The 25578-nt window shown below is 38.1% G+C and overlaps 1 protein-coding gene across 1 annotated transcript in view; it reads left to right on the forward strand.

Annotated features, from left to right (window-relative positions):
- LOC119503753 (zinc finger and SCAN domain-containing protein 2-like) overlaps positions 1 to 25578 on the forward strand; it is a 681462-nt gene that overhangs the window by 421974 nt on the left and 233910 nt on the right.

Raw genomic sequence — 25578 nt, forward strand, 5'->3', positions numbered from 1 at the left:
CCGGACGTGGGCGGGCTTATCAGACAAAAAAAGTTAAAATGTTCAAAATAAAAGTTAGAGGATTTTTGAGGAACTTTGATGAACAAATTCAGAAATTTAAATTAATTCACTTTTAGATTTTAATAAATTCATCAGCAACTTGCTCTGGTTTATTTACTCAGTTACTCTACTATTGAACAATTTGAGGTACTTGTGCTTTACTTTTTTTATATATTATACCTTTTACTCCACTACATTTATCTGACAGCTTTAGTTACTTCACAGATTCAGATTAATCATACAAAATATATGATATATGAAGAGATATGGGACCTTTAAATCAATAGTATTTCTTTTTAAATTCAGCTTTGAAACCGACCAAAATCCACCTCCGTTAATAGGCTATTCATTTTCACATTGGACTGGAAACCGGACGGATCAGGAATTACTTATTTGGGTACATGATTTACGTAACCATGATTAGCAATTACTTTGTCTTTGTACTTTATAAAAAAAATTCAATCACAAGTGAATGGTCAGATCAGGTTTGCCTGCAGTGAAGGCTGACACCTATGACCTTATGTTATGATGGCATAGCCACATGTCTGCTGTAACTGGTAACTGGTTATAGCTTCATTTTCTCTCTGTGTGGTGCTCTTGGTAGGAATATGCACCCAGCATGATGCACGGATGGACTGTAGTACCATTTTTCTGTGTGTTGGAGGGAGTGTAGTGATGGGTAATTTACGCTTGATTTACAAGTCATATAAATGTCAGGAAGCGTAAAGCACCGTTAAGAACTTAGGAAAGCATCGATAAGATGAATCGATAGACACCGAGGCATGAGATGCCAAGGAATAAAACAACTATGGTTCTCTGTTCTCATCCCTAGCGTTCTCCCTGATGATTTTGTCCACCACTGCCATCAATTTACCCGCATTTGGCGGTTGGCGGGTGCTAACTTCAGACCCTGGTTGCGTCTCATACAGTCACTAAAGGGTGCCTCGATGCGTCGGTATCAGACGCCGGCGGCCGTGACAGAACGTCAGTAGTATTTGACGCCCTGGCGATGAGACGGGGCTGGATATCTAAAGCGTAGAGACATCACTGAGCAGTGGAAGTGATGACTGGACAGAAACGTCCCTGTGATCCAAACATGTCTTGAAGGTCTAAACCCCCAACCGGTCCTCACAGAGATAGAAGAACAGCTACTCTGCTAACTAGATGCTTTTTGTGTTTGTGATTTTTTTTTGTTCTGTCTTTCTGCATCTTTCATCATAACCATAACCCAGTTTCTGACGCACACACGCACACATACACACACACACAGTGAGATAATGCTGAGGCTGCAGACATCAGTAACACTTCATATCAAACATCTGCCTCCGTGTGTTCGTTTCCTCAGACTGATTAACATCTGGAAGCACGTCTGCATGTTTCTCTCTGTGTTCATACATTATTCATGTTTTCAAAGTGTTGATTTTTCATACACACACACACACACACGCACACACACACACACACACACACACACACACACACACACGCACACACATACACATACACAGACACACTCAGCATGTAGTTTTCTAACTGGCTGCTGGACTCAGAAACACTCAATAGAAAAAATTTAATTTATTAGAAACTCTAATCGAATTCAGTTTATCTCTTCAGGTTTCTGTTGTCGCTGGTTCCTTCTTCTGTTTCCTGGATTTACATCCTCGCTGACTCGCAGATGTTTTATTATTAGTTTTATCTGTCTATTTTTTTGTTGGGGGAAAGATTTATTTTTAAAGCTGCTGCTGCTGCTGTGGCATCCTTGAATATCAATCAGTTTATTAAACGTGACTTTATTCTGGAAAGGTTATAGCGACAATAGAAATGACATTCAAATGAATAGGAAAAGGTTTACTGAAGCTGACGGCTGGTAAGAAGTTAACACGTCGCAAACGTCAATAAAAAATGTAACTTACAAAACAAAACGCCGGTCAAACACGGATCTCCTGGTTAAAAGTCTGGTGTTTGTTGGACCCGCCCACCATCAGTGGTCTTTCTCGCTTTTTATACTACGTCACTAACTCTTATCGTAGCATTTATACGCGGATGAGTTTACATTGCAGTCAGTACAAACAACATGGCGTACAAGGTGTACTTATTACACGCTAAATGCCTTGCAGTACACGAATCAACGAATTCAATTTCGTGATCATTTCAGGAACTGCTGTGCGACCGGGCTGCGTCGTGGCATTTATATATCTTTTCGTGTGAGTGTGCCGCCTCTCTGATCTCCATCCAGCAACTCTGTGTCCTCGTATAGTCTCAACACCATGAATGGCACAATTGTTAACAACAGAGCACATTTTCAGACCGTCTCTCCTGGAAGACGTTCGTGGTTTTGCACTCTGCTCTTCATATAAAAATGGGCAGAAGTGTTATTATAGAGGATGAAAGAAGAGAGCAATTCAGACGCTGTTTGAAGCCGACTGAGGGCAGTCATGTCCAGTTAATGTTCAGTAAATAATTCAGAGAAACATGAAAACCAAACATGGAGGTCTGGGGTGATGTGGATCCATGTGCATGTATACAAACTGCAGATATATCTGGTATGTGTGTGTATGGTAGCACCTTCTCTCTAATCCCCGGACATCAAACAAACAGACATAATAGAAGGTCATCACAGAAAAACCAGCGACATTAAAGAAGTAAATCAGTTGTGTCGCTGCAGTTTGAGCTCATTTCAGTGATTTAGCTCTTTGTTTACCTGCTGAACTCTAACCAGTTATAATAAATGACACCATTAGATTTCAGCTCACACTCACACTTTTTATTTTCCTTTGTGCTCCGTCCACATCCGTCACTTCTGCATCGATTGAAAGATTAGAATCTGCACTTCCTGCAGGTTTCCTCTCTGCTTCTTTGTGTGTTTGCAGACACAAAGTTATTCCTAAAAAACACGACAATATGAGGTTTGTTATCTGCAGAAATAATTGAGCGGCGGCGCGATGCCTAACAACGCTGCATGTTTTTCCATCCTCGTCTATTTAAATGTAAAGTAGGTAGATTGGAAAACAAAAGAGTGGAACACATGAATAAAAAGTAGCTTCATCATCATCATCGTTATCTGTTTAAAACAAAAGATACGGAGTAAAAGAAGCGGAACAATACCAATAAAATCCAAAAAAAAGAACTTACACGTAGTAAAAAAGATGGATACTGATTCGTGTAGCTGCCAAGCCATTCCTTCTTCTAGCCAGCACGAGGCGATTCCTCTGGTTGCTAAAAGAAGTCTGATTGAACCAAGATGGTGACAGCTAAAAACCAAGATAGCGGCAGCCAAAACACAATATGGCGGCGGCCAAAAAACAATATGGAGACGGCCAAAAAGCAAGATGTTGATGACCAGTCACGTGAGTCTGGATTTTAAAGAGAAGAATTAACTTTAATGAAGAGAGGAAAGATAAACTGATGACTAAACCTTTACTTCCTGCAGCTGTTGAGCTGAACAGGGAGTTGAACCCTCCACTCTGTCGCTGTGTGACTTCCTGCGGTGGGTTCAGGTCTCTCTCAGCTGGATGTTGGATGAATGTTTTATTGAGCCGCCGCTGCCGCTGCCTGGATCTAATATGGACGCCCAGCGGAGGGTGGCGGCGCTTCATTAGGAGCAGCAGTGCATCTTGGGAGGTCCTCCTGGATGACTTCATAGTGACTTTATACCCACGGTGTCATCCTGCATTCACTTTGTGATTTGTCTGCTGTGTATTATTTAATGTGGTGCTGCAGGAGTCTGTAGCTTCGATCAGACAGACTCTGTAACTCACCGTCCTCCGTCTGAACGCTGACGGCAGCAGTTTACCGCCAACACGTCGTTTCACAGGTCACTTCAGTCAACATCGCTCTGTCATCAGGGTGAAAACCTCATTATGAAGAGGTCACACTTCATCACAACAAGCCAAGAGGCACAGAAGTCAAATAGATTGCAGCAAAATCCAAATAACGGATACTCAACTAGCTTTACCTGGGGGGAACATTACGAATGACTGGAAGCAGGTAAACACATAACATGGACCTCTGTCTGGGGGATCCTTTTTTTTAGACACACAAGCATCTATTTTGATGTGTTTTCTTCACTCTGGCATCTTATTTACATTCAAAGAAAAAAAATGTCCATCTAGATCAGTGCGATCAAGAGCAAATTTGTGCGTAAATGAATGTTTCCTGACCATTTTTACTGGAATTTCTGCATCACCTTATATTATCTTGAAGAAGTAAACCAGCTATTTAGAAGAGTTGATTTGACAAATCACAACTTCGTGTTATTGAAAACATATACACATGTTAAATACTTTATAAATCAGACCAAATAAACACATTTAGGTGGAGTTAACAAGCCCTCATGTTTGCCTCTCATCAGTAAAACAAACTAAATGTACGATAATGTAATGTACGGTTCCATCGTGCTTTTTGGCAATGGCCATTTTGGTTTTCGGCCGTCTTCATCTTGGTTTTTGTCCGTCTTTATCTTGGTTTTTGTCTGTCTCCATCTTGGTTTTTGTCCGTCTTTATCTTGGTTTTTGTTTGTCTTTATCTTGGTTTTTGTCCATTTCCATTTTGGTTTTTGTCCATCTTCATCTTGGTTTTTGTCCGTCTTCATCTTGGTTTTTGTCCGTCATCATTTTGGTTTTTGTCCGTCTTCATTTTGGTTTTTGTCCGTCTTCATCTTGGTTTTTGTCTGTCTCCATCTTGGTTTTTGTCCGTCTTCATCTTGGTTTTTGTCCGTCTTCATCTTGGTTTTTGTCCGTCATCATTTTGGTTTTTGTCCGTCATCATTTTGGTTTTTGTCCGTCTTCATCTTGGTTTTTGTCTGTCTCCATCTTGGTTTTTGTCCGTCTTCATCTTGGTTTTTGTCCGTCTTCATCTTGGTTTTTGTCCGTCATCATTTTGTTTTTTGTCCGTCTTCATCTTGGTTTTTGTCCGTTATCATTTTGTTTTTTGTCCGTCTTCATCTTGGTTTTTGTCCGTCTTCATCTTGGTTTTTGTCCGTTATCATTTTGTTTTTTGTCCGTCTTCATCTTGGTTTTTGTCCATTTTCATCTTGGTTTTTGTCCTTCATCATTTTGGTTTTTGTCCGTCTCCATCTTGGTTTTTGTCCGTCTTCATCTTGGTTTTTGTCCGTTATCATTTTGTTTTTTGTCCGTCTTCATCTTGGTTTTTGTCCATTTTCATCTTGGTTTTTGTCCTTCATCATTTTGGTTTTTGTCCGTCTCCATCTTGGTTTTTGTCTGTGTTCATCTTGGTTTTTGTCCGTCATCATTTTGGTTTTTGTCCATCTCCATTTTGTTTTTTGTCCGTCTTCATCTTGCTTTTTGTCCGTCTTCATCTTGCTTTTTGTCTGTCTCCATCTTGGTTTTTGTCCGTCATCATCTTGGTTTTTGTCTGTCTTCATCTTGGTTTTTGTCCGTCATCATTTTGGTTTTTGTCCGTCTTCATCTTGGTTTTTTGTCCGTCATCATTTTGGTTTTTGTCCGTCTCCATCTTGGTTTTTGTCTGTCTTCATCTTGGTTTTTGTCCGTTTTCATCTTGGTTTTTGTCCATTTTCATCTTGGTTTTTGTCCGTCATCATTTTGGTTTTTGTCCGTCTTCATCTTGGTTTTTTGTCCGTCATCATTTTGGTTTTTGTCCGTCTCCATCTTGGTTTTTGTCTGTCTTCATCTTGGTTTTTGTCCGTTTTCATCTTGGTTTTTGTCTGTCTTCATCTTGGTTTTTGTCTGTCTTCATCTTGGTTTTTGTCCGTCTCCATCTTGGTTTTTGTCTGTCTTCATCTTGGTTTTTGTCCGTCATCATTTTGGTTTTTGTCCGTCTTCATCTTGGTTTTTGTCCGTCATCATCTTGGTTTTTGTCCGTCTTCAACTTGGTTTTTGTCCGTCTTCATCTTGGTTTTTGTCCGTCGCCACCTTGTTTTTTTGCAACCAGAAGTGAAACGAGAGATTGGAGATAAGCACAACTGAACGCTGTAGCCACTGTTGCTTTCTACTGGGCAGAGTGCCATCAGCATGTTCTCACAGGGCGTCAAATACTGACGCTTTGTCAGTATGTTGAGTGTAGAATAAAAGTAAATTTTTCCATACTTCATAGTATCAAAGCATATCAGTTGGTGCCATAAAGGTCAATACTCTGAAGTTCACATCTCCTCTCTGGGTAACAGAGCAGCATGCTGGGAAATGTAGGATTGGTTGAGGGAAAATGTGTACACATAAAAAACAAACTACATTCTGTGTTTAACATCACAGATTAATGAGATCTGAGAAGAAAAGTTCTTCCTTTAATCAGACCCCCGTCACGGCCGACGGAGCAGAATTTACTCCTATTAACATTTATCTGAACACTGTAAATAAATAAAATGAGTTTCACTGCGTCGGTCTGTGGAGGGAAGATAAATCCACCGTATTAATACTCAGTAATTTGTGACATTCTGCTTGTTAAATGCAGATTTGTGAACATGTGGAACCCAAAAAATTACTCAACAGTGACCAGAGTCCCTTTAAAATCTGGACAAATTAGCAGCAGAGCGTGAGCAGCTTAACCGGAGGTTTGTTTTTGCCAGTGTGTGTATGTGTGTGTGTGTGTGCGTGTGTGTGTGTGTGTGTGTGATATCCTGGAGTGTGAACAAGCAGGAAGGAGTGTGTATTAACATCATTAAGATAATAAAAGGAGGCCGTGATGCTCATACAAACTGATCCAGCGACTGTTTGTACCTCTCAGCTCTGTAATTAATTTACCGTGTGTGTGTGTGTGTATGCGTGCGTGTGTGTGTGTGTGTGTGTCTCAAAGTGGAGAGTGTAATTAAGGAGGTTGTAAACAGGGTCACCTCCCCTCCACCTCCTCGTTCCTGCTTTTCTTCCTCCATCTTGAGTCAACGGCTTCAGGATCGATGGTTGTTGTTGTTGTTGTTATTGTTGTTGTTGTTTAAAGCTGAAAGCTGAAGGAGCAGGTTCTCTTCCAGCCCAGTCAAACAGCAGTACATGAAACAGTCACGATATTTAATGTATTGATTCGTGTACATAGACACGTATTTCATATTTTCTTTGTGATGGTCAGCACAAAATCAATTTGTATGTAATCCACGTAATTGTGAACCAGGAAGTATAAAGAGCAGCGAACGCCGTGTAGGGACGAGGTCGGGGTGGATGGATGGGTCTGAAAATACCAGACTTTCACCAGGAGACCGCTGTTGGTGCCCCGTGTGAGGCCAGAAGTTATAATTTACTTGTCACGTCATTTCTGTAATGAAGTAACGCAGCTTCCGGAGTTATTTCAGCCCAAACCACAACATTTTCGTAGTAGTAGTTTTGTTGCCTAAGCCTAACCAAGTCAATCTTTTTCTAAACCTAACTCAGTAGTTTTGTTGCCTAATCGTAACTGAATCATTATTTTCCGAAAACCTAACTAAGTAGTTTTATTTTGAAAAGACTGGGACAGAAATTGACATGTGTCATGTGTTGCTGGACATTAATAGGACGAAAAATACGTCATTGAAAGTCGTGCCAAGCGTCACAAAAAAAAAAAATTGTGTCTATGTACACGAATAAATAAATTATATTTCGTGACAATTTCACGAACTGCTGTGAGACTGTGTTGTATATTTGTATTGTAAGATATTAGTTGCTATTGGCGATTTATACAGTAATGTGTAAGTGTGTTTATCTGTTTATTTCCTGTAACGATGAAGTGTTGTTGTGAGGTTAGTTAACTCTCCTTCAGAACCACTTCTACACAATAGTGCAGTGACACTCAACTTAGCGAGCCGGGTGGCCCGCCGACCATTTTTTAATTCACAGTGAAAATAAATTGATTCACAACGGGAATGTTTTGTTGTACTTCCTGTCATTTTGCAAAAGTAAAAGTTCAGGTAAAGTTCCTGCTGTGGAAAAGGAAGTTCTCTTTTCAGTGTTTCCCATAATTTAAATATTTCTCAGCGGCATGTTTTATGTGCTGTTCTCATATTCCTTTACAACTCCAAGTTTGTTTGGGAGATGTATGTTTTCTCTTTTTCTCGGTCAGATCGATCAGAAGTTAAAGACCTGACTGGACCTCGTGTCCTGTATCTGTAGTCTTACATAAGGAACTCCCACTCACCTGCAGCATGATACGATGACATGAATCCTCAGTGAGGGTTTAAGAAAAGCTTCTCCAGCAGCTCTCGGTGTTGTGATTTATCTGATGGATCTAAAAGGCTCCGCTGCACTCTGACTGATGTAATGAAGCAGAAACCAACACAGTAAATCAGCTGTTATCTGAGTGGAGGACGGGTGGGGGGGGTCAGATATCACTTTAATATGAACAGACATTTTACAACCTGTTTACATAACGCAGGATCGTAGAGAGCAGACTTTCTATTTCAGTCACTGTGTGCTCTTAAATTATAGAAACATTCTCATCATCCTGCTGATTTAATGTAGAAATATCGTCCCGCTAATGAAGCCGGAGCTCGTTAAGAAGAGTCGGCTGTTCCCTCGTCACACGACGTCAGCTGTGTGTGTGTGTGAACGGTTTATTACACGGTACGACAGACATTATGTTTTATAGTGGAATTAATTTATGTAAATGTGATCACACCTCCAGTCTCACGTCAGAAAACGTCTGCAGAAGACGAATCAATCAGTTAATCAGTCGTCATTTCTGTAACAACTTTTATTGTGTAATTTTTTTAAGTGTGTTGGCCGTCCACTTCTGCCCTGCCCCGAGGCCGTCCACCTGAGATTCACTGCTCGGCCTCTGCCCTGCCCCGAGGCCGTCCACCTGAGATTCCCTGCTCGGCCTCTGCCCTGCCTCCAGGCCGTCCAATTGAGATTCCCTGCTCCGCCTCTGCCCTTCCCCGAGGCCCTCCAACTGAGATTCCCTGCTTCGCCTCTGCCCTGCCCCGAGGCCATCTACCTGAGATTCCCTGCTTCGCCTCCGCTCTAGCCCCGAGGCCGTCCAACTAAGATTCCCTGCTCCGCCTCTGCCCTGCCCCGAGGCCGTCCACCTGAGATTCCCTGCTTCGCCTCTGCCCTGCCCCGAGGCCGTCCAACTAAGATTCCCTGCTCCGCCTCTGCCCTGCCCCGAGGCCGTCCACCTGAGATTCCCTGCTTCACCCCTGTCAAGCTCCTGCTTCTTCAGTTCCTTGCCCACTTGTCTCCGCCCTGATTTGCGGCACCTGTGTCTCATCATCCTGCTCTCCTGGTGGATTTAGTTTCACCTGTGTGTCAGTTCGTCATCGCTGCTTCTGTGTAGTGTATCACCCGTTTCAAGTTTATTTTTTGTGTTTGGTTTGACTCCGCTGTTACCTGTCTGCCGGACCAGCTGCATTTTTTATCTACATACGTTTTTAGTTATTAAGTCTTTGTACTCTGTTTTCTGCCTCTCTGAACAACCGTGACACCACAATGACGAGTAAAATAACTTTCATGAAGAAATCTGACTACTAATCTGATCTTTGAAAGTGAGAAGTTGTACAGATGGACAGACAGACGGCGAGTCAGCGATGAATCGGTGACATTTTCATTTTCTGACGGATGGTTCTCGAACTCATTTCAGTGATTTATCTCCTCGTTCATCCATCCATCTTCTCGTCTGCCTGTGTGTTCATTCATGCATTTATTCATTCATCTATCTGTCCATTCATATTCTGACCGATCCATCCATCTATTGATCCACGCCTCGATCACTCATCTTCTTCATCCCACTTTTATACTCAGGTGTCTTGATCCTTCAATGCTGCTAGATTTTCTCTGTTTCACTTCACCGTTTTTGGTCCATTTTTCTCTATTTATCAAGATTTCCAAGTTAACTTCTTTTACATTTCTGTTCTCCTTAAAATCTACACTTTGTTCTCTCTCTAAACCTCAATTTTTTTTTATTTCTTTTCATCTTCTATCCCTGAAGTCTTATTTCCACCTCTGTCTGCATTTCCATGTTACTGAGCCTTTTCTTCTTTAGCCCCCAAAAGCCTTTTTTAACCTCCATTTTGTTGTTCTTCTCTACAGCTCCTGTTTGTGTTGCTTCCTCTTCCCTCTCTTAATTCCCCCTCCCTCCCTCCATCCTTCTGTCCGTCCCTCGAGTGCAGCTCAGCTCTTAAAGACTCAAATCTTCCTCGTAAGCCGTTAAAAAGCCAACGTTAAAGTGGAGCTTAAATCTGTGATCAGCAGGCTTTCTTCAGCCGCGGCTAATGAGACTTTATTCATTCAGCGTCTTTTAAACAGTTCAGATGTTCTTCACAACTAATTAGATGAAAGCAGGAAAACAAACAGCACAGAAAACACGCTTTGGACGCCTTTCATACAAAGTTTGTTCGATAAAAACTGAATTTTGTATCACAGCACAGAAACACAAGTTGTACTGGTGTTGAGCAGAAAAAACATCCTGATGATTTATGTTTGTGGAGCTAAAGATGTAAAGTTTGTCCTGATGGCGGCGCTACAAGAAACTGAAAGTATGAAAATAAACTTGCTTATTACAGTATCAGTCTAGTGATAATCAACATTTCTCTTCATGTTCGGACCCAAACCAACAGCCTGGTATCTCTTCTTCTTCGTCAATATCCGCTTGTTACATCCATACAGTCTTTTCAAAATAAACTTCCGTCTTCACAGTGAACTACTTTCCAGGTTTAGACAAGAAAGCTACTGATTGAGGTTTAGGAAAGATCGACTTGGTTAGGATTGGTTGGTTATGAGACTATATACAGTATACAAAGTTAGTTATATTGGATTTATTGACAGTAAAAAATAAAATCAGAAAGTATTAAAAGACAGACTAACATGTTGGTTTGGATCTGCTGTTGAAAAGAATAAATATATCAAATTAAATTGTTATATAACCGCGAAGTAATAGAGCTGATTCTAGTTTAAATATGAAACTATATTTCTGAGGTATTTTTATATGGAAGAAGGAACCTGCCATAATAATAATGAATAAATAAATAAATAAAAGACTCAATAAAGAAAATTATATATCATTAAATGTAGCCATTAATTAACTGATCTGCACAACTGTTCCAGTATGCGGCATAAATAAATAAATTTAAACAAATTTTAAAAAATAAATAAATAAATAGATAAAATGCAAAAAAATATATAAATACATTTTAAAAAAATAATAAAAAATTAATGCATGAATGAATAAAAGGGAAAATTAAACAGAAGAATAAATAAATAATTGAATTAATACAAAGATAAATGAATAAAGAAATTAATTAAAACAGAAACATCAATTTATGTCACATTTGATCAATAAATTAATGGCTACATTTATTTTTAATATTATTTTTGCTCTATTTAATGACATATTTATTTATTGAGTTATTTATTTATTTATTCAATTTACTTTTGATTCAGTCCTCTATATTTTTTAAAGATTCATGACTTAATTCTTTGTTTTCTGTTTGAGGTTCTGCAGGTGTCACAATTCTTCTTCTTCTGTTTAATCTATGCAAACTGGAAACAAATGAATGCACAACTTCCTGTTTGTCAGATAAAACATAGGAGAGTGTTTACAGGAGCAAATGGAAAAGCTTTCTGCTTAACAGCAGTCAGCGAGGAGAGGAAGTGACATTTATTTAGAGGAAACGTCTTTAATCAGCCTGAGTGCTTCGGCTGCTGCTGGTCAACGCTATTAAAGCCTCTCTGATGCTGATTCAGACGCTGAAATGACAGACAGAGATGGATTTAAAGAGGTCAACGTGTGAGGAAAGGCTCTCACAGAGGGAGGAACACCTGAGATGAAAGGATAAGCCAGAGAAGAAGAAGAGAAGGAGAGATGAGAGGAGGAGAGAGGAGCTAATTGAAGGAGGGGTAAATATTTAGAAAACGAGGTACCGTTAAGGCTTTGGCTCCGGGCCGGCTTAGCGGCGTCTTAAAGTCCGTTAAGTCCTTTTACTAGCCCCCCAACCCCGACGTGAACCTGGCAGCGGCGAGGATCCATATGGCTCTGACGGCGCGATGACAAGCTGACGGCCTGAACGCTCCCTGAACTGACAGCTGGAGTCACCGGGATTAGCCAAATACGACTAATTCTGCTGTCAATGTTCGTCTGGACATGTGCAGCTATTTGTCCCCAAACTGTCTTCGTCTTCAGCTCACATATCTCAGATTAGGCTCCAAATAGCCCCGACTGGACTTCGCCTTCGTTGGCCAAAATACAGCTCAACGAAATGCTGTCAGACTGTAACTATTTGGATTCCTCCTCATGTGGTCCTTAAGCTTTACTAGCAAATATGCAAAAAGGGTGTGCATGTCTTTACTATTCCCCTACATCACCATCACTATGGGATCCAGTGAGTTGTTAAATGTATTTGGACAATCAAGCTATTTGGAGTCCCTGCTGTCTTCATCTCATTTCACTATTTATTAAAGACACAGTTTTATACCGTTCAATTCAAATCAATTTATTTTTTATATAGCGTTGAATCATAACAGAAGTTATCTCAATGACAATAAATTAAAAACAACAACAACAAAAAACAAGTTTAGCAGCATTAGATTTATGTGGAGTGATTTGGGGTCCCTTCCTTCTATATATATTTTATTTATTTATTTATTTACTATATTACTGTTACTAAATGCTGATGAAACAATAACAGGACCAACCGGGGATTGCTATGTCAAATACATTTTGACTCTGTAGCTATTTGGTGTCCCTTACATCAATATTTTATTTTGGTTCCTTTCTTAACAGCTGTAATATAACTTCCTGACAGTAAACTTAAAAAAAAAAGAACAATGGGGCCCACTGAGTGAATACTGTAAAATGTTTTTGGACTCTGTAGCCGTTTGGAGTCCCTTAGACCTATTCATTTAATTTCAATATATTTATCATCAACATCACTGACTGATATTTTGAGTCCCTACCATAAATATTTCATTTCAGTGCATTTCTTACCAGCTTTTATTTGACTTTGGTATGTTAATGACAGTGGGTCCCAATATTCTTTCATCAGCATTACTAAGTTTCTCTGTGCCAAATGCATTTGTTGGATATAGCTATTTGGAGTCCCTGATTTTCACTATATTTATTATTAGCTTTAATATATGCTGTGCATGTTATGTTACTGACACAATAATAGGACCCACTAAGTTAACAATGTCAAATGTATTTGGACTATGTAGCTATTTGGGGTCCCTTTCATCTATATTTTTTAGCGTATATCTTACCTGCTTTTATTTGACTTTGGTATTTTACTGACAGTAAATGCAACTGTACCAAATGCATTTTGGTGGATATAGCTATTTGGATTCCCTACTATTTAGATTTTGTTTCAATATATTTAATATTAGCTTTAATATATTGTATCTATGTTATGTTACTGACAATAAATGATGATGAAACAATAATAGGACCCACTAACTTCACAATGTCGAATGTATTTGGATTATGTAGCTATTTGGAGTCCCCTCTTGCTCGTATGTTATTTCAGTACATTTCTTATCAACTTTTATATGGAAATGGGAAAAGGATAAAAAGGGTGTCTTGATTAGCACCAATTCCTTTTTGTAATGTTAAATGTACAAATTTGGATTCTCTCTTTTTAGATTAGATCGATTTATTTTGAGCAACAATAACAACAACAATAGCAAATATTACGAAAACAAAACAAGAATAACCAATAAAACGAACAGTAAACATATAAAGCAAATTCTAAATAAATAAAATGTTTAAAAAAGGAGTTGGCAAAAGTCTATAAGTAAGTCTTGTAAATCTATAAGGTCCAACCCCTTTCTATAACATACATAATGAACTTGATATTAATCACATACACATAAATAATCATCTCAATATATAAAACAACAAAAACAATCTTTATCGTAATGTTTAATGTGTTGTTGCTGACAAACTGATATGTTTCCAAAATATTAAGATGCACAACACGTCTAGAATATTTCCATTTGATTAAATAAAAAGTCTTTCACTCAGTTGCTCCATTGCATAAAAACATAATGAAAAATGTAAATGTTGAACTAGGAGATTAAGAGGTTAATGGTTAATACTTCTGTAAATGATCTCCTCATTTCACTGACCTCTCACTGATCTCCGCTACAGTACTCCAACTCCCTCAATCCCTCCATTAGTTGAGCCTCTGAGGCTTCTGGGAAATGTCCGTCCACTTAGCGCCAGCGTGACCCGGCGGCGGTTTCAGGCACCTGGAGAGTCTCTGTGAGGGACAGCGAGCGTTAACCTCTCTGGAGGATCGGTGGCGTTTTGAGGTCTTATCGGTCGGACCGCCGTCTGACAGCCAGAGGTCAAAGGTTCAGTCCCCCCCCCAACACTCTCCACGCTGCTAATGGACGCCAACTTAAAATCACAAGATATCGGGTGATTCAGCAAAAGCCTCACGGTGCGTTTACAGGAAGACAAATGAGTCCGTAAAATGAGATTTAATGCTACATTTACTGAGGCGGAGCGGCGGGCGGGGGGGCTGTATGACTCACTTTAAAGCTGAATAAAATTCCAGCGCCGTGTGAAGCACCTGATAAATTCCTCTTTTACAAATGATCTTTTTTATTGAGCAGTTCATAATTAATAAAAAAAGGACATCACAGTTCTGTTATTGCCACGAGTTCACTTCTAACCTCAGAGCTGCTCTCATTCAGGAGGGAATATTCAGATCCAACAGCAGTATTATCAGGCTGTTCTCAGCTATACCTACAAAAAATAATGCACTATAATTTGTATATAACTCACTGGGTCTTAAAACACCAGACTTTCACTGTTCATGTCCCGTGTGAAACCAGAAGTCAACTTTGATTGATTTGTCATATAACGTTCGTACTTTAGTAACGCCATTCCTGTAGTTCTCTTAACCTAAACGTTGACTTTGACTATTTGTTACGTAGCTTCGGTAGTTAAGTTGCGCTGCTTCTATACTTATTTTAACCCAAACCATGATCTTTTTCTAAACCTAAACCATTTTTGTTTGTCATTTGTACACCACGCAACTAAACTACGGTTACAGCCACAGTTAGGTTTAGGCAACAAAACCACTTAGCTAGGTTTAGGAAAAACATCATGGTTGGGCTTAAAATAAGTACGTAAACTAAGTAAAATATGTAAGGAAACAACGTAACATAAGTACGTAAAACAAGTAACAAACATCACTAAAAAACACGTCACTACAACACATTCTCACTCCCAACTCGTCAAATACCGCTGCTTGGTCAGCGCCCCTCGGCGTCGGAGACGATGCACACGGAGGAACCCCTCTAGCATTACTTTTAGACTGACCAGGGACGGCGTGTGAATATACACTCGTTACATGAATAGTGTCCTTTCAAAATAAACTCTAACCTCACTGACTAATGACTAATGTGACTCACGATACCGACGAGTCAAGATAAGTCAACGTTACTTTTAGTTTCACAGCAAAAGTCTCTTTATGTAATACACAAATCATTGGTTAAGTTAAGTTAAGTTAAGTTAAATAACTTACAAGTATACTTGCAGTAAAAACTATTAAACTAGTAGTTTACAGAAAGAATACCTTAAAGTGTACTTTCTTAAATTAAAAAGTGGGCTACAAGTATAAAACTAGTAAACTAACAGTATAGCTATATGTTAACTTGTAGTATAGTTTATAGTATAGTTGCAGTACAAAATACAACTCAGATGTAAACTAGTTGTGTACTCAAATTTTAATGTTTTTACACTTAAAGTACACATAAAAGTATACTTTTATAAACTAAAAAGTGAGCCAATTTAGTCCCAAGAAGTATTAAAGTAGTACACTTACAAGTATACTGCTAGTACATGGATATTAATATACTTACTACATAAAGTATACTCGGGAAATATACTAGAACTTTACTTCAGTTTACTTGATAAAATAAAATAAACTTGAAGTATACTGCTTTTTCATAAAGGCAGCTACACTCAGTCATTACAGAATTTAAGATGTATTTATTAAGGTAGGCTGAATGTCTTTGTGTTTTGGACTGTTGGTCAGAAAAAACAACCTCTGAGAGACTCTGATCAGCTGGCTATCTGTCCCATGATCCTCTGGGGCGTAGCGACCAGAGAGCGTCCTGGTCACCGTCGGCCCTGCTGATGAAGACTCTGATAACTCACGGAGTAAACTATCTGCTGAGTCATGACAAAGCTTCTGACCCTGAGAGGAGAGAGAGCGAGTCAGCAGATTTAAAGTGACAGCAGAGACAGAGAGGAGGGGGGGTGATGCTGTATGTCGCATTATATCCGATATAATCTTTGTGTGTATTTGTGTAGTTTATTGATCTGTGTGTGTGTGTGAGAGACACAGTCATTTTGATCTGTACAAATCAAACATTTGTACATAAATCTGAATATATTGGTTGATTTTTTATGGCTTCCCATTTTTATTTTAGAATATAAACATCAGTCATACAAAGATGAAATAATGATAAAATAAAAAAAACAAGCTAATACTTCTGTGGAGGTCAGACTGCACACCAACATATGATATGGGGATAAGAGAGTTGATGAATGTGTTTCATTTAGAAAGGTTGAGGTTCTCTAATAAGAACAAGATTCAAATATTTGTCCTGTACTAGAGTACCTCAAAGTTAGTGGACTGACGATGAATGAATGTGTACCCTCTATCATATACATACTTTATTTTACTCGTAATGTTGAAGACATGAAGATAATCGTGGTGGAGTTGTTCAAATTAATTACTGTTTGTATTATAATGAAATCCTAAAATAAAGTTGTTGTTTTTTTGTCGTTTTTTTAAAGACAAGCTCTCACATAGTGATCAAAAACAGTGTGCTTCCAAATCTGAAAAAATAGTTAATTTTGAGTGCTACTTGCATCAACTTGCAACAAGGTTAGAAAAAAGATCATAGTTTGTGTTCAAATAATTATGCAACAACATAACAACGTAACAACGTAACGTAACAACGTAACGTAAAAACGTAACTTAACAACGTAACTTATCAACGTAACTTAACAACGTAATATAACAACAATAACGTAATAACGTAACAACGTAACGTAACAACGTAACATAACAACGTAACGTCACAAAGTAACGTCACAACGTAACATCACAACGTAACTTAACAACGTAACTTAACAATGTAACTTATCAACGTAACTTAACAACGTAATATAACAACATAATAATATAACAACGTAATATAACAACATAACAACGTAACAACATAACAACATAATGTAACAATGTAACAACGTAACAACGTAACAACGTAACGTAACGCAACATAATAACGTAACATAATAACGTAACGTAACAATGTAACAATGTAACAACGTAACAACGTAACAACGTAACGTAACAACGTAACGTAACAACGTAACGTAACAACGTAACGTAACAACGTAACGTAACAACTGTAAAAACTGTAACAACTGTAACAACACAACAAAACCACTATAGTTAGGTTCAGGAAAAACTACATGGTTGGGCTTAAAACTACTAACGTAGACTACAGGTGTTTTGTACACTTTTCTCCCCTCAATTAGCACTCGAGCGTGTTTGTGTGCTCATTCTCCGGGGGAATATCCATTAGACAGTCTACACTTTGACTGATGTCTTTTTGGATCGATGAGAAAAGTGTTGAAAAGTAATGCCTCCGCCTGTGTAGGAAGATCATTAAGCTTAACGGTGTTCCATACAGAGCACATAACATGATTTCAACAGCGAATAATGAATCTTTTTAAAATGTCAAAATATTCTATTGATGTAATAAACGTTAACTTTATTTATGTTTTATTAAATAACGCTGCTGCAACATCAATATTGGGCGCAGGATTACGTGAAAACAGCGTCTGTGTTGACAGAGTTGCTGCTGCAGCACCATTGATGTTAAAAATGCCCATTTGAGAGCATTTATTCAACAAAGGGTAATATATTTAACAACTTGTGATAGCATAATAATCATTTCATTCCCCTCCGGGCGCTGTGGGCGCACCTCACAAACTGACTGAAATCTCACAGGAACAAATTGCGGAGGTCTCTTGCTTGGTTGTTGAGGATGACACGCATATAAATGTTATGCACAATCTGGAAGTATTTATTCAGCAATCGGTGAAAAAATGTAATCTGTACAGAACATCGTTAGTGAACAGAATATAGTTAGTGTATGTTACGTTTTTAAATAAAGTTGCATCTTACCTTCTGTTTATCAATAAAAAAAAATTGACAATCATTCTATTATTCAGTTGAAAAATACCCGAAAATTCATCCTCTGTGGTACCTCATAGACTTCCTCTCACTGTAATATTATTATTATATTTATATATATTTTTTTATAATGCTATAATTTGTTCAGCATTATAACTGTTTTATTTAACAACCATTAATATGGGGAAAAGATAACCATTTTCATGAACATGCTTCTGTTATTGTTTGTGAATATAAAATATATAATAATATTTAAATGTCATGTGTTGCAGAGCTGCAGGTGTTTCTATGTTTCAGACGACAGCCGACTCTGATGGTTCTCCGTCCTCCACATCCTCAAGGTGACTCCTCCACACACACACGCACACACACACACACACACACACACATACACACACACACACACAGAGGTGTGTGATCTGATTAGAATTATGATAGCGACGAACACACACACACACACACACACACACAACTTTACGCCTCAATACGCAGAAACACGTTGATTTGAATTTGAAATATGATTTGAATTATGATGTGTGCGGCTGTCTCTTATTCTCTGACACACACAGACGTTGGGAATTGATTTGCATGAGGAGAATATGCTGCACACAAAAGACACACATACACACACACACACACACACAGATGAGATATGACTACAGATAAAGAACGACGATTATTCAGACTCAAAAGATTAAATTATGACTTGAGTTATGATAAAAATAATGCTCTCTGTCCTTTTCTTCCTTTGTTTAGCTCTCTAATACACACATACACACACACACACACACACACACACACACACACACACACCAGAGGCCACTATAGAAAGAAGTGTTTAAATGGGTTACGTTGTTGCGTTACGTTGTTACATTGTTGCGTTACGTTGTTGCGCAACGTTGTTGCGTTACCTTGTTGCGTTACCTTGTTACGTTACATTGTTATGTTACATTTCATACTAATACAGATAAAGAACGACTATTATTCAGACAGAAATTATTAAATTATAACTTGAATTATGATAAAAAAATAATGTTCTCTGTCCTTTTCTTCCTTTGTTTAGCTCTCTAATACCCTCCCACACACACACACACACACACACACACACGCGAATCACCAGAGGCCACTATGGAAAGAAGTGTTTATTAGTTTCATCGCTGTGATATTAAAATGAAATCCTGCGAGCAGCGAGAGGGAAGAAGGTGATGAGGAAGGAGGAGCAGAGGATGGGGATGATGAAGGAGAAAACAGGGGGATTAAGGAAATAAAGGAGCGAGCGGCAGGAGGTCTGATTGGATTCGTCCTGTGAATATTTGATGAGCTCGTTGGCAGGATGGCGAGCACGACGTGGTGCGATTAAAGCCGCTCTGTCAGCAACAATCAGCAAACACAATTTCAGTGCGAGATATGAAATGTGAGTTATTACTGCGGCTCATTATTCACATTTCACTGTGCAGCTGTTTAGCAGCATCAGCATCACCGGAGACGACAACGTGCAGGTTGTCTGTCCTCGACAACAGGTGGACATTTTAAAGGTTCTGCAGGCTTTAACTACAATATGTGACATTGATTTTCTTCCACACGGCAAAAATAAACCTCTTATCAAATTATTTTGGCCTGTAATTGAGTTACTAAGGTTTATTTTTTCCTCCCAGCACAGTACAAATATTTAAATCTGTTTCTAATGCAAATACAAGTCTCATTGTTCTTGATTCCAGTTCAGCAAGCTGTCTGGATGTATATAACTGACATAATTACTTGATTCTTTTCTTTTCATGTCACTATATACTTCTACTCCTTTTCCATAAAATGAAATGTCTGTAAATTTACAGACATCTGCAGTAATTTAAAGGTTTACCCTTACAATTACAAATAATTGACCATAATTTAAGACATAAATATTATGTTTTTAATAGCAATGCTTTATATTTTTTATAGATTTTAAATGTAATTTTACATTAAATGTGAGGTAATATTTTACAGATTTTCCCTGTTCATGACAATGAAGAAATGCATGTAAAATTACATAAATCAATAGTGTTCTTTCCTTAAAATTGCGATCCCGACCGACTTTACTGTCTTTCAGAGGCTCTAGTAGGTTCAGTTATAGAGCTAGAGTGAAGATCAGTTGAGAAATGTAAACATAATAGTGCTTTTTATCTAGAAAAACGGCAGCTACCCCGTTCACTTGTATGTGTTTACAGGCCAGATCTGACCTCCTCAATATGGCGGCAACGTTGACGTACAATCCAAAGGTCAATGCAGCATCTACGTATATATATATAAAAGCATCAGGGAGCAGCGACCACGTCTAATCTGTTCATACACATACGTCGTGTAGCAGTGTTAGCTGTCATGCTAATGAACTTGTTGAACATCCTGCAGCTGCAGAAACAATCAGTCACCTGTTAGTTCATATAATGTAAAACACACAAACAGCTGGTTTCTCCTGCAGGATGATCACTTTCTATTTGACTGTAATCCATCAGAGAGCTCAACAAACCCACACACACACCTTGAAACTCCTGTGTGTAACACACAGTAATGCAACAACAGCATTCCAACAAACACACAGCCTTCATCCAGGAGACCACTAATCGTTTTCCTGTCTTCACAACGTTTAGTTTCATTTTCACTGTACAAACATAGTAGTTTTAAGACCAACCATGTAGTTCCTTGTTAAGTTACATTATTAAGTTACCTTGTTAAGTTACATTGTTAAGTTACATTGTTAAGTTACATTGTTAAGTTACGTTGTTAAGTTACTTTGTTAAGTTACGTTGTTAAGTTACGTTGTTGCGTTACATTGTTACGTTACATTGTTACGTTGTTATGTTGTTACATTGTTATGTTACATTGTTACGTTGTTATGTTGTTGTTATTCTTTGAACACAAACTATGATCTTTTTTCTAACCTTAACCAAGTAGTTGCCTAAACATAACCAATCGTTTAACAATATTAACCACGTGGCATTGTGCGTTTCTGCGAGCGTGATACAAGGCTGACATGAAACGTATTTTCGGTTCAGAAACGTCGCCGTTCCACATGTCAGAAAACGTATGCAGAAACGTACAATGCCAACATCTTTTCTGGTGACTGGGTTGTCTGATAACATCATGATTACAATCTATGTCAGACTGGATGTTATCTGAAGCTGTTAGGTTGTGCACATAATATTGGATCATTTTTAACAATCTTGTGTTCTCGCTAGTTTCTCAAGATCGCCCACCCTGCCTTTAAAAGCTTCATTCATTAGGTCTTTATCAGCGGGATGTTTCTATCCTTATCCTGATCAACATCTAGATCCCAACACATCAGCTTCCACCTGCTGTAATCTGACCTACTGAAGGTCACGAAGAAGTTATTTAAAACGTTAAAGTTATTTCAAAGTTTCCCAGGTGTTTATGGCAGCTTACTCACAGATTTACCCACTGAAGACTCATTTTCATGAAAGTATATTCTCGGCAGCTGTTCTTTGACCCTGTGTGTGATGAAGAGCCATATGGGCCATATTTCCCTTATAGGTAGACGCATTCTACCTCTCAGTCATGTATAAGATGCTGCATACATCAGAGACACGGCGTTCTCTCCCGTCATTAACCCTCTGATGGAAACCCACGCAGACGTCTGATGGATGTTTTTCTTATTAAAGTGTGTTTTATGACATCTGTTGATGTGACTCAGTTAAAGTTTCAGCCCTGAGGGGGTCCAATGCCTCAGATTTATTGTTTCGATACCGACCAGAGCGACGACGTAAAGCCGCAGAAGTCGATGGGTGAAATGAAAACGCTCATGCATTTATTTATTTCATGCATTTCATTCCGCGGCGGCTCGGCTCGGCTGCACCGTGGCTGTTTAATATGTGAGCTGTATATATGTGCTGTAATCTGCTGTTTACATCTGAGGGAGATCAGACTGCAGACTGGGATGATGATGATGCTGCTGCTCTTATATCAAACAGACACCGCATCAGAGAGCAGAAGTAATATCAACCGTACATGAGCTGGCGGGGTGAAAATATGTCAAAAGTAACTGTTAATCACATCTAAACCGGTGCTTTATGTCGTTGTGTTCGTTAGAACTGTTGCAGGTTTTTGTTATTGATGTGAAAATCTGCACGAAATGTCAAGACAATCCTTCGAATAGGTGTTGAGATATTTCAGTAGTTAGTTTGAGATACTGCTCAACGTCAGTAAAACCACAGAGCTGATTGTTGATTTTCGGAAAAGCTGATATTGCTGTCTCTCAGAGGTTGTAGCGGCTCAATTTCAAAGCTAGAGTGAAGATACTGGTGTCATATGAAACTATAAAACATAAGGAATCCATTGGTAGCAACAATGTCATGCTAGCTCGCCTGGATGCTACAAATTTGACCTCTGACCTTCAGATATGTGACTGAAAATGGGTTCTATGGGTACCCACGAGTGTCCCCTTTACAGACATGCCCACTTTATGATAATCACATACTATTTTTTGTTATTTTTGCCTATTCTAAAATGGTGTATTTGAATATTTCTGCATACTGGGGTCCCTAAACAGCCTTGAATTACATAAATTGTGTATCACTGTAACGCTGAGACTCTTGTGGATCCAATGACCTCAACTGTATTCATGTGTGATGATGTTAGTCCCCATAGGAGACATTTCATTGACCTCACTGTATAAAATTACCTGTGGTGACTTCTAGGATAATCACAGCCTCATGAAACTTTACAGCCACAAACTAGAGACCTAGAGCATTCAGAGGATGGGTGGCTTTACCAGGTAGATTTACAATAAGGGGGTTTCTGAGCAGTTTACACAACAGAAGTGCTCGCCATCCAATCACCGAAAAATGCAATTCTTACAGAATTCTCCAAATGTCAAAAGTTTTTGATCACAGCATGGCTTTTTCTATGGTGTTCCTCAAGGTCTTGGTGTCTTAATGTGGTATTTTGGAGGGATTATTGATCATTTTGATCAATTCTCCAATGGTAAATTGTTAAATTTAGCACCAAATCTGCGTAAGAAATGGTATCAACCTAAAAATTCCTGCAACAACTTATGTTGGGAATGGCCATCATATACTTCTATCATAATGTTCTAAACCCTTATACACTTTTACAGTATAATTAATCTGCAGCTTTCCAGCTTTCAGATGATGTACACCACTTCTATGTGACATCTAGTGTTAACCTAAAGACTCCCTGTACCCCCCTAAAAAAGACTAAAATGGCTCTATTGTGGGTCTCAGAGGGTTAAACTGTACATAAAATAATGTACTGCAGAACTCACTTTGCTGTAAATTATTTAAAGCTGCTTTTTAAGAGATTGTAGCGAGGTTTCATTTTCATAGCAGGCTTTTGATTTTCACTTTAAAGTCTCCAACATCACTCGTAGTCGGACCACGTTCACTGGTATTATCTCATATTGATCAGAGATTAAAGGGTGGAAACACTGTGGAGCACAAAGCAGAACAAAATAACACCTGTAATAATGTAGGAAAACACATAACATGAGATTATGAACAAAGAACGTGTATTGCCAAGAAGTGAAAGTCAAACAGCGCCTAGCAGCAGAGCTACGCTTCCGCCATTTTGGACTGAAAGCGACAACCAGACGCCAGTAAAACGTCCGCCTACAAAGAGCTGTAAAAAAGTAAAACTATTTCTATTCTATTGTCATTTTCTACAAAAATGTCCTGTCTTGAACAATAAAATATTATGATAGAGTTTTCAGTCCAAAATAGCGGCAGCAGTTGTCACAAACACATCTTCCTCATGTAACTGCAGTAACATGATCAGCTCTCAGCCAATCACATCATGGTTTCGACTCACTGTTACTCCAGGCTTAACAAATCTACCTAAAAAATGAGAATAAACTGGATTATTTTTAGCCTGAATTATTGAAGCCAAACGTGATGAACCGGGTCCTGGACTTCCTGTTTATTGTTTTTTCAAAAGAAGAGGGCAGCTGGTTTGTTTTGGTGTAAACATGGAGAACAGAGTGAAGATGCAGACATCACAGTTTAATCAGGCACACAGGAACGCTAACTCAGGCATAATCAAAAAGCTTATTTCCCCCGACATCACCAGCCCTCATATCCTGTAATGTCTTATTTTTCATAAACAGCAAGAGGAGAAGGAGGAGGAGGAGGAGGAGGAAGGACTGACAGCCAGGAAGACATGAAGACAGACAGACAGAAGGGATTTGGTTTGTAATCCTGTCGATGCGTCTGAGGCGTCTCCTTCACTTTTCCTTTTTCCACTTTGCTCTAATTATCCTGCAGAGAAACAAACAAAATCAGTTCGTCAGCCAGAAATTTAATTGAAGTTTCCACATGGAAATCATCTCACAGCTGTAACGGCTCTCAGGAGAGGACGGCTCTTATTAGTACTGCTCTTAGTTGTTGCATTGGACGAAGTAATTGTACACAGGACATAGTAATCTTTACACAAAATCAAATGATGCATTCACTGTTTCACTTCACACAGAGAAAGAACGTAGTTTTCTAAGTTTAAACACTTTTTTGGGGGTTTGTTTCACCTGTTTCAAGATGTTTAAAGAAGATTATTGTATTTTCAACGGCAAGAAATTAACTTTTAGTTTTTTATACTACAAAAACAGCAGAACTAGAACAAATGTCTTCTATATGATTATCATAATTTATTTCCATTTAAAACACATTTCACAGTATTATTATTATTATTATTATTTTTCTTATTATTACTATTATTATTATTATTATTATTATGATTATATGATTAAAGGTAACAATACAAATGGTCTTGGCTGAAAATGAAATTAAAACAAACTTATTTTGATATTATTTTATTTTTTAATTGAGACAAATCATAATACAATTTCTTAAATATTTCTTTTATTAATATTTCTTTCTAATCTAATTTACTCATTCATTTATTTTTAATACATTTTTCAGTTATCATTGTTTCTATTGGATGTTTCCTCATTATTAATAACAATGATGATACTGAAATATTTTCATGATCATTAATAATATTATTATAATTGATTTCCATTTAAAATATATACATAGTTTTATTTTTTATTATTGACAATCATGAAAATATCACAGTTTCATTATTATTATTATATGATTAAAGGTAACAATATAAATAAGATAAGATAAGATAAGATGAACATTTATTAATCCCCGGAGGGAAATTCAGGTGTCAAAGCAGCAACATCAGCAAACAGAGTGAAACACAGGAGAGGTAAAGGTATACATAAATTATAAAACCAATAATAGAGATATAAAAGATACAGAGTGAATGAGTGAACATTATGTATGCAGTCCATCAATAAATAAATGTAGTATGTGCAATAAATAACTGTAATATGTGTATTACAATAGTAATACAATATAAATACAATATTATATATATATATATATATACACAAAATTAGTTTTTGAATGAGACACATCATATTACAAGGAAACGGTGTA

Source organism: Sebastes umbrosus, chromosome 15 (genome assembly GCF_015220745.1).
Source record: "Sebastes umbrosus isolate fSebUmb1 chromosome 15, fSebUmb1.pri, whole genome shotgun sequence".
In the NCBI taxonomy this organism is placed as follows: Eukaryota; Metazoa; Chordata; class Actinopteri; order Perciformes; family Sebastidae; genus Sebastes; species Sebastes umbrosus.